Here is a 14430-nt window from a genome sequence, read left to right as displayed (position 1 = left end):
TGCAACCCAATGCCAGGTGTAGGATTCATTAAGAATTCTATTTCCATCTACTATATGTGTAAACATACAGCTTTCAGATTGTAACATCAGCATACACAATTCACTGTAAACCGGTGTTTTTTCCTGGTCAAGTGTAAATACTGAACATTAAATAATTTTAAAGTAGTGTACAGAGGCAACCAAACACACTAATCTCTTCTGTCTTTCTCTATTGCTCTCACGCACGCACAAACAGGAGAGTGTCACGAATACCACCGAAGGTGGTTCCCCTTCCTGTTCGGGTGGCGCTCGGCGGTCGTCGTCGCTGGTCTACTAGCTGCCACCGATCCCTTTTTCCTTTTCGTTTGTTTTTGTCTAAATGTTTTCACCTGTTCCTTGTTGGGGTTTTGAGGTGGGTATTATTTAAGTTTCTTTAGCCCGCTTGTGGTTGTGTGGTCTGTCGTGGAAAGTTTTATAGTTACATCGTTAGGGTAAGATAACCAAAAGTGGACACACTCTAATCAGTTTCTAGAGCTCAATTTCCCAGATTTTGTAGACTAGTTTAATAGTGCTTAAACGCTCATCTTTATCAAATTATACATTAAAGATAACAACTCAAAACTGACGTATGTCTACGAATGGGTGGTTTAAATTGTATCTAATTATATTCTCAGCATTACTTTATCAAATCTCTAGTAATTGATTATACACACATACAATTTATCATAATTTCAAATATTCACAGAATCCATATAAAACGTAAGAAAATCTTATGTACTCACGCAGAACTTTAAGGATCAACCCACACAGGATTGGTCAGATGTTCACACAGAACTGGTTAGACGTTCACACAGAACATCAGACCATACTTGAAAGGTTACTCATACAGAGTCAACCTACCTAGTGATCCCATAACAAAATACTCACACAGAGTAACCAAGGGCATACCTGGCTAGCACATTTAAAAATAATTGGAATTCACCACTTAGACAATCACACAGACACACAGAATGAGGTCCTTCTTCCAATAGGGCTTCACCAAGTACCATGTTTCACACAGAACAGACAGTCCCTTGGCCCGTCATCCCCACAGACTGCACCAATCCCCACTGTTATCAATTCAGTGTCAGGACAGCTCTTGGTCACTCGCAACCGGACAGTGGCAGAGTATCTTTGAGTCCACAAACTCTCAGATTACTCTCCTCTGACTCTGCCCTGTTTACGCCTCCAAGGTGCCCTCCTTACAAAGGAATTCACACTCAGAGTATACGTAACAGAGGCATATTTTAAAAACTCAACTTCAAATGTGTGTGGTTCGCTCACCTCTTTGTTTAAAAAAAACTCAGTTTGAGATGTGGTATCCACTTGGCTCACTTCCTCTCAGATCAAAGGTTGGTCCATCTGCTTCGTTCCCGAAGTGTGATTTCCCTAAGATCCGAAGTTCGAGGGATCCCTCGTGCACGATTTATTTACCTAGATCATCAGGAACGGTCACCGAGTGAAGATTCACATCCCATCCCCAAATCATGAGAGAGCAAACCACACACAAGTTATCATAAAGTCCATATTTAATTATATGAGCTTCACCATAGCCCTGTGGCTCTCAGATCAATTCAGTGTCTATAAATGAATTCTCTGAGAGTGCTTACAAAACAGTTCTTAGTACAATTTATAGCCAAGACACACCTCTCAACTCACATAACAAATAACACAGATCTTAGGAACATTACACAGAGGAAGATTTACTAGTCAGAGGAGTATCCCATAGCCAGACAGCATTAGCTATAAATTATCATTCAGTTTGCTCTCCTAAAACGAAGCTCTTATCTCGTTCTTGGTACAACATAGTACCAAGACATTACCTCATCCAATGGTAAATATCAATTGTCATTTTAGATACTCCCATCTCAAATACAATCCCTCCTGGACAAGCTTAAGCTCACAGAGACAGTGAGCCTCCTAGGCCATATACTAAATCAAGATAAGGGCAACCTCAGAGGGGACATGTAATAGTTAGACACATTTTCATAAGAAGACAAGCCTAACCTCTCCCCAATGGGAAAAGTAACTTTTCCCACATACAGTGCCTTGCGAAAGTATTCGGCCCCCTTGAACTTTGCGACCTTTTGCCACATTTCAGGCTTCAAACATAAAGATATAAAATTTTAATTTTGCACACCCAATTTTTCAGTTTTTGATTTGTTAAAAAAGTTTGAAATATCCAATAAATGTCGTTCCACTTCATGATTGTGTCCCACTTGTTGTTGATTCTTCACAAAAAAAATACAGTTTTATATCTTTATGTTTGAAGCCTGAAATGTGGCAAAAGGTCGCAAAGTTCAAGGGGGCCGAATACTTTCGCAAAGGCACTGTAAGCATACTTATGAAAATTAATAAAACATCTTATTTATAAATGTTACCTAAAGGATTCTGATTCTGCTACCACAGGGCTTGTTGTTATTGTACGTAGGTGGTATATTGTTGATTTTGGGGTTTCACTGTCCGGTTTATGTAACAGTGGTCTTTGGCTTGTGTTTGCACCTGTGTTTTGGCTTCACCCATTTTTGTACCTGTTCCTGTTTACTGAGGACATTAAAACGTTTTTTTCCCGTGAAACTTCTGCTCTCTGCGCCTGACTCCACACCCATCACTCTGCTCCAGCCATCTTTCAACCCTTCGTAGATGAGATTCTCAAAGACCTGCACGGACAGGGTGTGGTGGTGTGTATTTACGATATCTTGATCTACTCCGCTTCACACGCCGCGCATGTGTCTCTGGTGCGCAAGGTTCTTGGGCGACTGCTGGAGCATGACCTGTACGTGAAGGTGGAGAAATGTGAGTTTTCCAAACGAGCCGTTTCCTTCCTGGGTTATCGCATTTCCACCTTGAGGGTGGTAATGGAGGGTGACCGCGTCAAAGCTGTGCGTAATTGGCCGAGTCTGACCACGGTAAAAGAGGTGCAGCGGTTCTTAGGGTTTGCCAATTACTACCGGAGGTTTATCCTATTACCTCACTGCTGAATGGGGGGGGAAACTGCGTTTGCAGTGGTCAGCAGAGGCGGACGGAGCATTCCGTCGTTTGAAGGCTGTTAAGGGAATTTTTATCTATAATGACTAATTATGTATACATTTCAATCAGGATGTACTAATCAGAATACTATTATGCTACTGTATATGTACTAATCAGAATACTATTATGTTACTGTATATGTACTAATCAGAATACTATTACTGTATATGTATGAATTTTCTTTCTTGATCCCAGTACTGAATATAATGTGTGTGAATGTGGTCAAGAGTTAGAACAATGACTGTCTGTTCCTTGGTACAAATGAATCAGACTGGCTAGAATGCTTATCTACACGAGAAAACCTTGACTCGTAAATTATATTAAACTGGTAGGGAGACGGATGTGGGAAGGCTTGAGATACAGCCTTTGTACTGGAACGGAGATGGCACGGGTTGGGGCTGAAACTAAGGACGTCATTTTCAGTTTATAACCTGTGGTAAACTGTATCGTATTCAGTACTCTTGTGAATAAACTCTGCTGTTTGACTTTAAGACTGGGCTCTGTCTATTATTATAGAATAAGGGTCTTACAAATCCTTATGAATTGACAGAGTGTTTAATTTTAATTGGGTATTAAAACATAGAGCAATTTAATTCCTTTAACAAAGGCGCTGTTCACCGACGCGCCAGTGGTATATTGTTGATTTTGGGTTTTCGCTGTCCGGTTTATGTTAGTGGTCTTTGGGTTGTGTTTGCGCCTGTGTTTTGGCTTCACCCATTTTTGTACCTGTTCCTGTTTACTGATGACATTAAAGCGTTTTTTTCCCGTGGAACTTCTGCTCTCTGCGCCTGACTCCACACCCATCACTCTCCCGACGTTACAGAGAGCTCTTGCAAAAAGTACACACAGTGAGTGATAGCCATTTATTTATAAGTTAATTCATATTGCACAAATATTCAAAACATATAGGGGTTGTTCAGCGAATGAAGTGTCTTTTGCATCGTTTGATAATGCAAGTAAGAATGTTGCATCAATATTGAATTTTAAAGGCCTGTTTTATTAAATAAAAGGCCCCTTTAATAATATAGACCACATGGAAAATTCAATAAATCCGATTTTTTATGAGCAAAGATTTGCTAAACTGACAAAAACATTATTTTGACATGTCATTAAATGACACGTAATTTATTTATTTTTTACTTCTCGGAAGATTTTAACCCACTTAACCCCAAAGTTTCTCAGTTTTCACCATCATTGCAAAGCCCTTGATATTTTGTTTCTTTGACAAATTATTATTATTACTTATTTAATGTTTATTATTTTTTAAATGAATTCATGTCTGTACCTCATTTTAAGGTCAACCCTATTAAGTGAACTGAACTCTTAATTTAAAAAAAAATGTATAAACATTGAACATACAGTAAGTCAAATCATGATGTAAAAGTAGGTGTGTTGGCAGTTGGTGCTTTGTGGTAGAAAACTGAGCATGTCTGGCATAACACGTCAACCCTCTTACCCATAGATAGATAGGCTATAAAGGTTTAACAGTATCATTTTTGGGATGAAGCTTGAATTCAATTGACCCTCCCTGTTGCACACAGCAAGCTTTCATTCCCCAGGTCACAAGGCGATTTATGGCAGATTTAAGATTAATTGGTTAAGTTACGATCAACCCTGTTACTTACTTTGGCATTTATTAGGCATTAATAGTATTTTTGTATTTACCTCTTGAGATGGGAAAACATGTTTTTTTTTTATGAAGTTGAACATGTGTTCTTTGTGCCAGAATGTAAAAATTTGGTGATATAAAATTAGATAATTGAGGGTATCAATCTTTAGATAAAAATGTACATTGCATATTTCAGCATGATGATTATGATAACATTGTGGCCGTTAACATTTCATGTTAATGGTTATTTTGGTAAGATGTCAAAGTCAACTCAACATTCTAAATTGTTTTTGCACCAAAGTGGATTTGTCAATGAACACATGCACATTTTGTAAAATATGTCACTGAGGTAACACTTGAGTGTGGGCGTGGCAGGATGACATCATCACTGCACAACAGCCTCAATGTAATTAGCTGGGTAGAAGCCGTCCTTTCCTCCATCCAGCATCCCCCTGCACCAGCCCTGGTCATCCTCCTCCTCAACCTTCAGGAACAATTCACCTGGAATAATACAGGTATGGAAACAAACATGATTCAGGATGATACACTTGAGACATTGGACTGGCTAAAGGAACTGTCATCTCTCAATGCTTTAGACATAATGCTGAATTGAACTGTGTTTTGAAGAGATTGTGGTGTCAGGTTACCTGCTTTAAAGGACAGCTCCTCGCTCATTCTTGGTCAGGGAGGTGACCAAGAACCCGATGGTCACTCTGACAGAGCTCTACAGTTCCTCTGTGGAGATGGGAGAACCTTCACCAATCAGGCCTTTATGGTAGAGTGGCCAGACGGAAGTCACTCCTCAGTAAAAGGCACATGACAGCACGCTTGGAGTTTGTCAAAAGACACCTGAAAACTCTCACCTAAAGACTCTCAGATTCTCTTTGGCCTGAATGCCAAGCGTCACGTCTGGAGGAAACCTGGCACCATCCCTACAGTGAAGCATGGTGGTGGCAGCATCATGCTGTGGGGATGTTTTCAGTGTCAGGGACTGGGAGACTAGTCAGGATCAGTTTTTTATATTTAATAAATTAGCTACAATTTCCAAAACTGTTTTTGCTTTGTCATTATGGGGTATTGTGTGTAGATTGATGGGGGGAAAAAATATTTTATCAATTTTAGAATAAGGCTGTAACCTAACAAAATGTGGAAAAAGTCTAGGGTTCTGCATACTTTCCGAAGGCACTGTATAACACATATTTCAACATGAATTTGGTTAGGTAACACAAAAAGTTACATATCAAATCAAATCAAACTTTATTTGTCACATGCGCCAAATACAACATTTGTAGACCTTACCGTGAAATGCTTACTTACAAGCCCTTAACCAACAGTGCAGTTCAAGAAGAGCTAAGAAAATATTTACAATGTTAACTAAAATAAAAAATAGGTAATCAGTTTTATTTTGCAATGATTGCACGTTAGCCAATAGAACAGATGGCAGTGGGAGTTTACTCGCTCGCCAATGAATTCTCAGAAGGCAGCCCGACCTCTGCCCCCTTTTTCTCCATCTTTTCTTCACGCAAATGACGGGGATTTGGGCCTGTTCCTGGGAAAGTAGTATATCCTTATCATTGGACTCGTTAAAAGAAAAAGCTTCTTCCAGTTCGAGGTCAGTAATCACTGTTCTAATGTCCAGAAGTTATTTTCAGTCATAAGGGACGGAAGCAGCAACATTATGTACAAAATAAGTAAAAAAATAAGTTCCAAACAACACACACACAAAAAAAAAAAATAGCACAGTTGGTTAGGAGCATGTAACACGTCAGCCATCCTCTCCGGTGCAGTCTTAACCAAACATTTTGCAGCTTTAAAAAGAAAATAGCATTTGAACTTTTCAGATTTTTTTCTTGTTTTCCCATCTTGTCACGACATCCTGGTTGTGACAAGATAGGAAAACAAGTCCACACTCGCTCACACGCTCACACGCGCACACACACACACACACACACACACACACACACACACACACACACACACACACACACACACACACACACACACACACACACACACACACACACACACACACACACACACACACTGCTTACGGTTTATCCTTCTGGACTTTTATTCTTTGGCTTTTTTACAGGTGGGACCCATTCCTGACGATACAGATTAGCGTTAGTGCTTTATCCTCATTAACTCTCTCCGTATCATTTCACATAACACATAGTATGTATACAGTAGTAATCAGAGCTCTATATATGGCTGGTAGTAAAAAGCCTATCAATACTATCAAAATACTTATATAAATGTGATATGATTTTTTTTAAAAACATTGTCGTTATGGTGTATTGTGTGTAGATTTATGAGGAAAAAACAACTTAATACAATTTAGAATAAGGTTGTAACATTTCCAAAATGTGGAAAAAGTCAAGGGGTCTGAATACTTTATGAATGCGCTGCAGATAGGGCTGTGGTTGTCATGAACTTTTGTCAGCCGGTTATTGTCACAGGAATGCCCTTTAATCAAGCTGCATACAAGTCGCTGATGCGCACCTTTGCAACAGCTACATTTTAGTTTTAGGTTCTAAATAACTGGGTAACAACTGACGGACAACTGTGAAGAGCTCAAACCAAGTTTATTCACCCAAAAGGTCAGACAGCTGAACAGACAAAGACATGTTCACACAAGCACGGGTATTTAACCCTTCCTCCTATTTAAGTCTCCTCCTTACACATCTGAACAGCCAATACACCTCTGTTGCTAGACCGAACTTTAGTGATATCTGTTCTTCCTCACTTCATCTGACCTGACCTTGGCCCAAATTCCTCACTCCTCCCCAACTCACGGCTGTCCTGTTGACTTGAACCAGACTGTGACCGTTCTCCTTTCCATAGGATCTCTGATGTCTAACAATAACATATTCTGACAGAATGTAAGCAGTCTACATTCCCTTCTCTCCCTCAGTGACATGAATAAGGATATTTCATATTTTCAAGTTTAGAAGTCAGACCCATCAAAACAATTGAATAAATCAATTGAACATACACCATCACATTAAATCCATTTAGGCCGGTCTAAATAGATATTACGATATGAAGAGAATGTATTTCAGAATATGAGATGGTCTACTGTATGCTATCTTGCTATGCTCCGTAGGCTGTAGGCTTGTTTTTTTAGCTGACAAGATCTGCTTATAAGTCCAACGACATTATTTTATATGAAATGATTTTATTGTAGAAGAATATAATTTAACTCAGATTAATAAAACAGAAATTATATTTTTTTCTATTCCGGACCAAATGCACATATGAGCATAAACATGATCATTTGAAACAGGTCCTATATGCTAGATTTAGAGTTATTTGGCAAATTTAGTTGTGAATGATATAAAACTTACAAAGTCTTAGAAATCAAAACATACACTATTTATACAAAAGTATGGGGACACCCCTTCAAATGAGTGAATTTGGCTATTTCAGCCACACCCGTTGCTGACAGGTGTATAAAATCGAGCATAGACAAACATTGGCAGTAGAAGAGTTCAGTGACTTTTAACGTGGCACCGTCATATGATGTCATCTTTCCAACAAGTCAGTTCGTCAAATTGTTGCCCTGGTAAAGTTGCCCTGGTTAACTGTAAGAGCTGTTATTGTGAAGTGTAAATGTCTAGGAGCAACAACAACTGCTGAAGCGCGTAAGAATCATCTGTCCTCGGTTGCAGCACTCACTACTGAGTTCCAAACTGCCTCTGGAAGCAAAATCAGCACAAGAACTGTTCGTCTGGAGCTTCAGGAAATGGGTTTCCATGGCCGAGCAGCCGCACACAAGCCTAAGATCACCATGCGCAATGCCAAGCGTCGGCTGCAGTGGTGTAAAGCTCGCTGCCATTGGACTCTGGAGCAGTGGAAATGTGTTCTCTGGAGTGATGAATCACGCTTCATCACCTTGCAGTCCGACAGACAAATCTGGGTTTGGCGGATGCCAATAGATTGCTACCTGCCCCAGTGCATAGTACCAACTGTAAAGTTTGGTGGAGGAGGAATAGTGGTCTGGGGCTGATTTTCATGGTTCTGGCTAGGCCCATTAGTTCCAGTGAGGAAATCATAACGCTACAGCATACAATTACATTTTAGACGAGTCTGTGCTTCCAACTTTGTGGCAGCAGTTTGCAGAAGGACCTTTCTTGTTTCAGCATGACAATACTCCCATGCACAAAGTGAGGTCCATACAGAAATGGTTTGTCAATTGGTGTGGAAGAACTTGACTGGCCTGCACAGAGCCCAGACCTCAACCCCATCGAACACCTTTCGGATGAATTGGGATGAATTGGAATGCTGACTGCGAGCCAGGCCTAATCGCCCAATCAAGTCCGAGCATCGATGTTCCAACATCTTGTGGAAAGCCTTCCCAGGAGGCTGTTATAGCAGCAAATGGCAGACCAACTCCATATAAATGCCTATGATTTTGGAATGAGATGTTTGACGGGCAGGTGTCCACATACTTTTGGTCATGTAGTGTAGATAATCCGTTAATGGTAGCCTCAAACTATTGTAAAATGTTATGTTGATCTTTTTTATCTGTAACTTCCTCCTCACCATCCAGAAACTCTGCATCCTGTTGTCCTCGGGGGTTCCCTGGGGAGCGTCGACATTTTTGGGGACGTCGTAGAAGAAGAAAGGGAAAGATCATGAACAACCTCCTTACAGTGCTTTCACAGAGATTGCATCATTACATGAAGTATATCAACAAATATATTATTACCCAATTGAAATCTGTCTTAGCTCATAAATCTGAAATGTGCATGCCATTGACCATACTTATTTAAATGTTTAACATTTTTGGCTTGATGACATAATTAGTGAAGATTTGTACAGAATTTTCTCAAATTCAACATGATTAAATATGATTAGGAATATACAGAATTTCATTGAAATGTAACAAAAAACATCCAACTCTTACAGTGAGCCTACAGTCCTGGAACCAGCAGCGACTTGATGAAACGTTATTAGGGGTTCACAGCGAAACCGTGAAACCTGTTATTCACTGGATTCCAATTATTTTTTCCTTTACATGGTCAAATAACTCAAGCCTAGATTGGTAACTTTTTTTTCCCAATTAGGCACACAGAAACTTTGTCTAAAATAATAGCACAGATTGGCCTAAAGGGGGCGATGTTGTAAGCAGTCTCAGTTAAACCCTCGTATCCGGTGCCCCGTTTGACATAGAGACTTTAAACTTTGTATGTAGGTGTTTTTTCTCATGTTGAATAAATTTGCCTCAAGGACCAATAACATATACAAGTGCAATCGGAAAGTATTCAGACCCCTTCACTTTTTCAACATTTTGGTTCGTTACAGCCTTTATTCATCAGTCTACATACAATACCCCATAACAGCAAAGTAAAAACAGGTTTTTCATTTTTTTTTTGCAAATGTACAAAAAAAACCCAGTTCATATCACATTTATATAGGTATTCAGAGCCCTTACTCAGTATTTTGTTGAAGCACCTATGGCAGCGATTACAGCCTCGGGTCTTCTTAGGTATGATGCTACAAGCTTGGCACAAGCTTGGCACATATTTGGGGAGTTTCTCCTGTTCTTCTCTGAAAGTCCTATCAAGCTCTGTCAGTTTGGATGGGGGAGCGTCGCTGCACAGCTATTTTCAAGTCTCTCCAAAGATGTTCTCCTGCTTTGTCTTGGCTGTGTCCTTAGGGTCGTTGTCCTGTTGGAAGGTGAACCTTCAACCCAATCTGAGGTTCTGAGCGCCCTGGAGCAGGTTTTCATCAAGGATCTCTCTGTACTTTGCTCCGTTCATCTTTCCCTCGATCCTGACCAGTTTCCCAGTCGCTGCCACTGAAAAACATCCCCACAGCATGATGCTGCCACCACCATGCTTCACTATAGAGATGGTGCCAGGTTTCCTCCAGATGTGACACTTGGCATTCAGACCAAAGATAATCTTGTTTCTCATGGTCTGAGAGTCCTTTAGGTGCCTTTTGGCAAACTCCATTCAGGCTGTCATGTGCCTTTTACTGAGGAGTGGCTTCCGTCTGGCCACTACAATGAAGGCCTGATTGGTGGAGTGCTGCAGAGATGGTTGTCCTTCTGGAAGGTACTCCCATCTCCACAGAGGAACTCTGGAGCTCTACAGAGCTCTGGAGCTCTCTGGAGCTCTAACTCCGAACCATCGGGTTCTTGGTCATCTCCCTGACCAAAGCACTTTTCCCCAAATTGCTCAGTTTGGCTGGGCGGCCAAACACCTACACTTTCCAGGGTTTTTCTTTATTTGTACTATTTTCCTTCAAGACTGTTGGAAAAGCATTCCAGATGCCTACCTCATGAAGCTGTTTGAGAGAATGCCAAGAGTGTGCAAAGCTGTCATCAAGGCAAAGGGTGGCTACTTTGAAGAATCTCAAATATAAAATATATTTTGATTTGATTAACACTGTTCTGGTTACTACATGATTCCCTATGTGTTATTTAATAGTTTTGATGTCTTCACTATTATTTTACAATGTACAAAATAGTAAAAATAAAGAAAAACCCTTGAATGAGTAGGTGTGTCCAAACTTTGGACTGGTACTGTGTATAAACTCAATACATTAAGTCATGACTTTAAGAATGATTACCTGCTGCATTTAAAGATAACCAACCTACAGCACTAGACTAAACATCACTTGCATCATCCTTGTGGTATTGAGAGATAAACATGGTAATGCTTTCACTGGTTGAACATAAAGGAAGAGAGTTCCTAAATGATAGAGTGCTTGCTCTGTTATCCAACTGATATGGTGTCTTTTCTGTCATCCTGTGAACCCAATTCATTGCTGCTCGCAGCTATAATTTATACATTACATTGCTGACGTCTATGCTAAATCGGAACCTATCATGAGTAAGGGGGAGTACCATTCCGAGACTGGAATTCATAGGCTGGAATCTAACAGCAAGAATAGAACACCCCAGCTCCAACATTCTTCCTGCTCCTGTCCAAAAATAAACAGGAGGGAAAGGTCATCTTTCCCTGGCTCTGACTAAAGGCCTCCCTATTAGCTGAACCATCTTCTCCTCTCACTTGCAGTATGCCCCTTTAACATGGAAAACATGACAACAAAGTGCGAGGGGAGAAAGTTTGGCTTTGAAAAACAATGAATAGGCTTACTGTAGTTCTAAGTCAAAGCTTTGTTTCAAATTAACACAAGGTTATGTCAGTATAATACGTTTTCTGACCAGAACAAGATAATACTAATTAATAATAATATTTTTGGGGTGGCAGCGTAGCCTAGTGGTTAGAGCATTGGACTAGTAACTGAAAGGTTGCAAGATCAAATCCCCAATGGTACAAATCTGTTGTTCTGCCCCTGAACAAGGCAGTTAACCCACTGTTCCTAGGCTGTCATTGAAAATAAGAATTTGTTCTTAACTGATTTTTCTTACAGGCCTATTATTGTCTCCATAAGACATTGGGCACTTTATTTTCAGAGTGATCATTTCCTTTGTGTGAAACCGAATAACCGTACTTCATCACTGGACTAAAGCCGAGAGAAGAGAAGAACCGAGGTTCTGTCTCACTACAGTCCTCCCCCTTGCTGCTGTGTTTATCTAGCCTGTCCCTCTCTCAGCTGGTTTTGTAAGTCATGACATAACAGTACAGTAGGCCTACTGTTGATGAATGTCACAGAATTGTTCTGGTTAAAATATAGTCCCACTATATCCACTTTGTTTTATTATATCAGCATGCTGAAGTTAGGTGGGTAGGGGACCAGGTTTTATGAGTATCAATTGGCTAGTTTGTCTTTGCTCAGTTTCATAACACTGAACAGTTAGACTATAATTCCAATAAAAATACATTTAAGTTGTGTTAAAGTCATTGAAATAATGAAGTCTTCATTCAAACATGACAAAAATGAAAACTATGTCTGGGAGAAATCATCAGTTACATGTCTCTCTGAATCACTAGTGATTACTCAAGTGACCACTTGTCAGTTCTTGGGCCATTCAGACTTTCTCTCTGTCTCTTTTTCTCTCCGTGTCTCTTCCACAAAACATTCTCCTCACTCACTGACACAATTTTCCCTGTAAAGTTACACACACCAGTGTGATCTGAAAGAACGAGTCACCAAGTCAGAGCCAACAAAAGTAAGACAAAGACAGTGAATTTGCATAAAATCAAGAGGCAAATAAAGATCATTCTTACCTTTCACTCCTCCACTGTTAGAAGTGTTGTTCTACCCTAATACTCATTCCACTGTCGGTCAACTTTCTCGCTGTTTTCTGAAGTTGTTATTCAAGTTTTCCTCTATTCACTCACTCTCTCCCTGTCCTTCATTTTTTCTTCCCGTAGTTTCCTTGAAACTCTGTGTCAGATGATTTGTTTCGTCTACCTCTTCCTGCTCTCTCACTGTCCCTCTCTCTCTCGCTCTCTACAACTGCTACTGTATAGTCCATTACAAAAACAACTGGAAGAAACTTCCTCCTCCTTTCCTTCCCTCCCTCCCTCCCTCCCTCCCTCCCCCTCCCTCCCTCCCTCCCTCCCTCCCTCCCTCCCTCCCTCCCTCCCTCCCTCCCTCTCAATAGGGTGCTGAGGAACTAGTGTTGACACGAGTGTATGCAAAGTTGAATTCAACCCTCTGCACAGCGTTGTGTCAATGTGGCACCGCATCATGTGAGCTTATTAGTGTGTGTGTGTAGGGAGCGGCCCTGTGTACTGTCACATTCTCCCTGGGCACCTTTGAATGCCTGCAGTTGTACAACTGACTAGGTATCCCCCATTCCTTTGCACACTCCATTCTCTGATGTGACGGAATTTGTCAAAACTGCCAAAGAGCATACTCCCAGACCACGTAGTGTTTGATCTGATCTTCATCTTAGTCAAAACAATAGACGAACATAGCGTGCTTAAACTAATAACACACAAATTATTGTATTTTTCTTGTCTATATTGAATACACCATTTAAACATTCACAGTGTAGGTTGGTGAAAGTATGTGAACCCCTAGGCTAATGACTTTTCCAAAAGCTAATTGGAGTCAGGAGTCAGCTAACCTGGAGTCCAGTCAATGAGATGAGATTGGAGATGTTGGTTAGACCTGCCCTGCCCTATAAAAAACACTCAAATTTTTTTATTTTGCTATTCACAAGAAGCATTGCCTGATGTAAACAATGCCCCAAACAAAAGAGAACTCAGAAGACCTAAGATTAAGAATGGTTGACTTGCATAAAGCTGGAAAGGGTTACAAAAGTATCTCTAAAAGCCATGATGTTCATTAGTCCACGATAAGACAAATTGTCTATAAATGCAGAAAGTTCAGCACTGTTGCTACTCTCCCTAAAAGTTACTGTCCTGAAAAGATGACTGCAAGAGCACAGAGCAGAATGTTCAATCAAGAATCCTAGAGTGTCAGCTAAAGACTTACAGAAATCTCTGGAACATGCTAACATCTCTGTTGATGAGTCTATGATATGTAAAACACTTAACAAGAATGGTGTTCATGGGAGGACACCACAGAAGAAGCCAATTTGATCTGATGTCCAAAAAAAACATGGCTGCACATCTGAAATTCGTAAAAGAGCACCTGGATGTTCCACAGCACTTCTGGCAAAATTCTGTGGACAGATTAAACCAAATTTGAGTTGTTTGGAAGGAACACACAACACTATGTGTGGAGAAAAAAAGGCACAGCACACCAACATCAAAACCTCATCCCAACAGTAAAGTATGGTGGAGGGAGCATCATGGTTTGGGGCTGCTTTGCTGCCTCAGGGCCTGGACAGCTTGCTATCATCGACGGAAAAATGACTTCCCAAGTTTATCAATACATTTTGC

The 14430-nt window shown here is 40.4% G+C and overlaps 1 long non-coding RNA gene across 2 annotated transcripts in view; it reads right to left on the bottom strand.

The window, feature by feature from the left end:
• LOC112224111 overlaps nt 1-13059 on the bottom strand; it is a 30441-nt gene extending 17382 nt beyond the window's left edge. Inside the window, exons 1-3 of one of the 2 annotated variants that reach the window (XR_002949426.2) lie at nt 12802-13059; nt 9203-9241; nt 6709-6762 (exon numbers count right to left, since the gene is read on the bottom strand). This is a non-coding gene — a long non-coding RNA (uncharacterized LOC112224111). The remainder of the gene's footprint in view (nt 1-6708; nt 6763-9202; nt 9242-12801) is intronic. The other variant, XR_002949427.2, reaches the window with a different exon arrangement.
• Nucleotides 13060-14430: the final 1371 nt, after the last annotated feature.

This window comes from Oncorhynchus tshawytscha, linkage group LG25, assembly GCF_018296145.1.
Source record: "Oncorhynchus tshawytscha isolate Ot180627B linkage group LG25, Otsh_v2.0, whole genome shotgun sequence".
NCBI lineage: Eukaryota > Metazoa > Chordata > Actinopteri > Salmoniformes > Salmonidae > Oncorhynchus > Oncorhynchus tshawytscha.
This window is presented reverse-complemented; position numbering and strand designations above follow the sequence as displayed.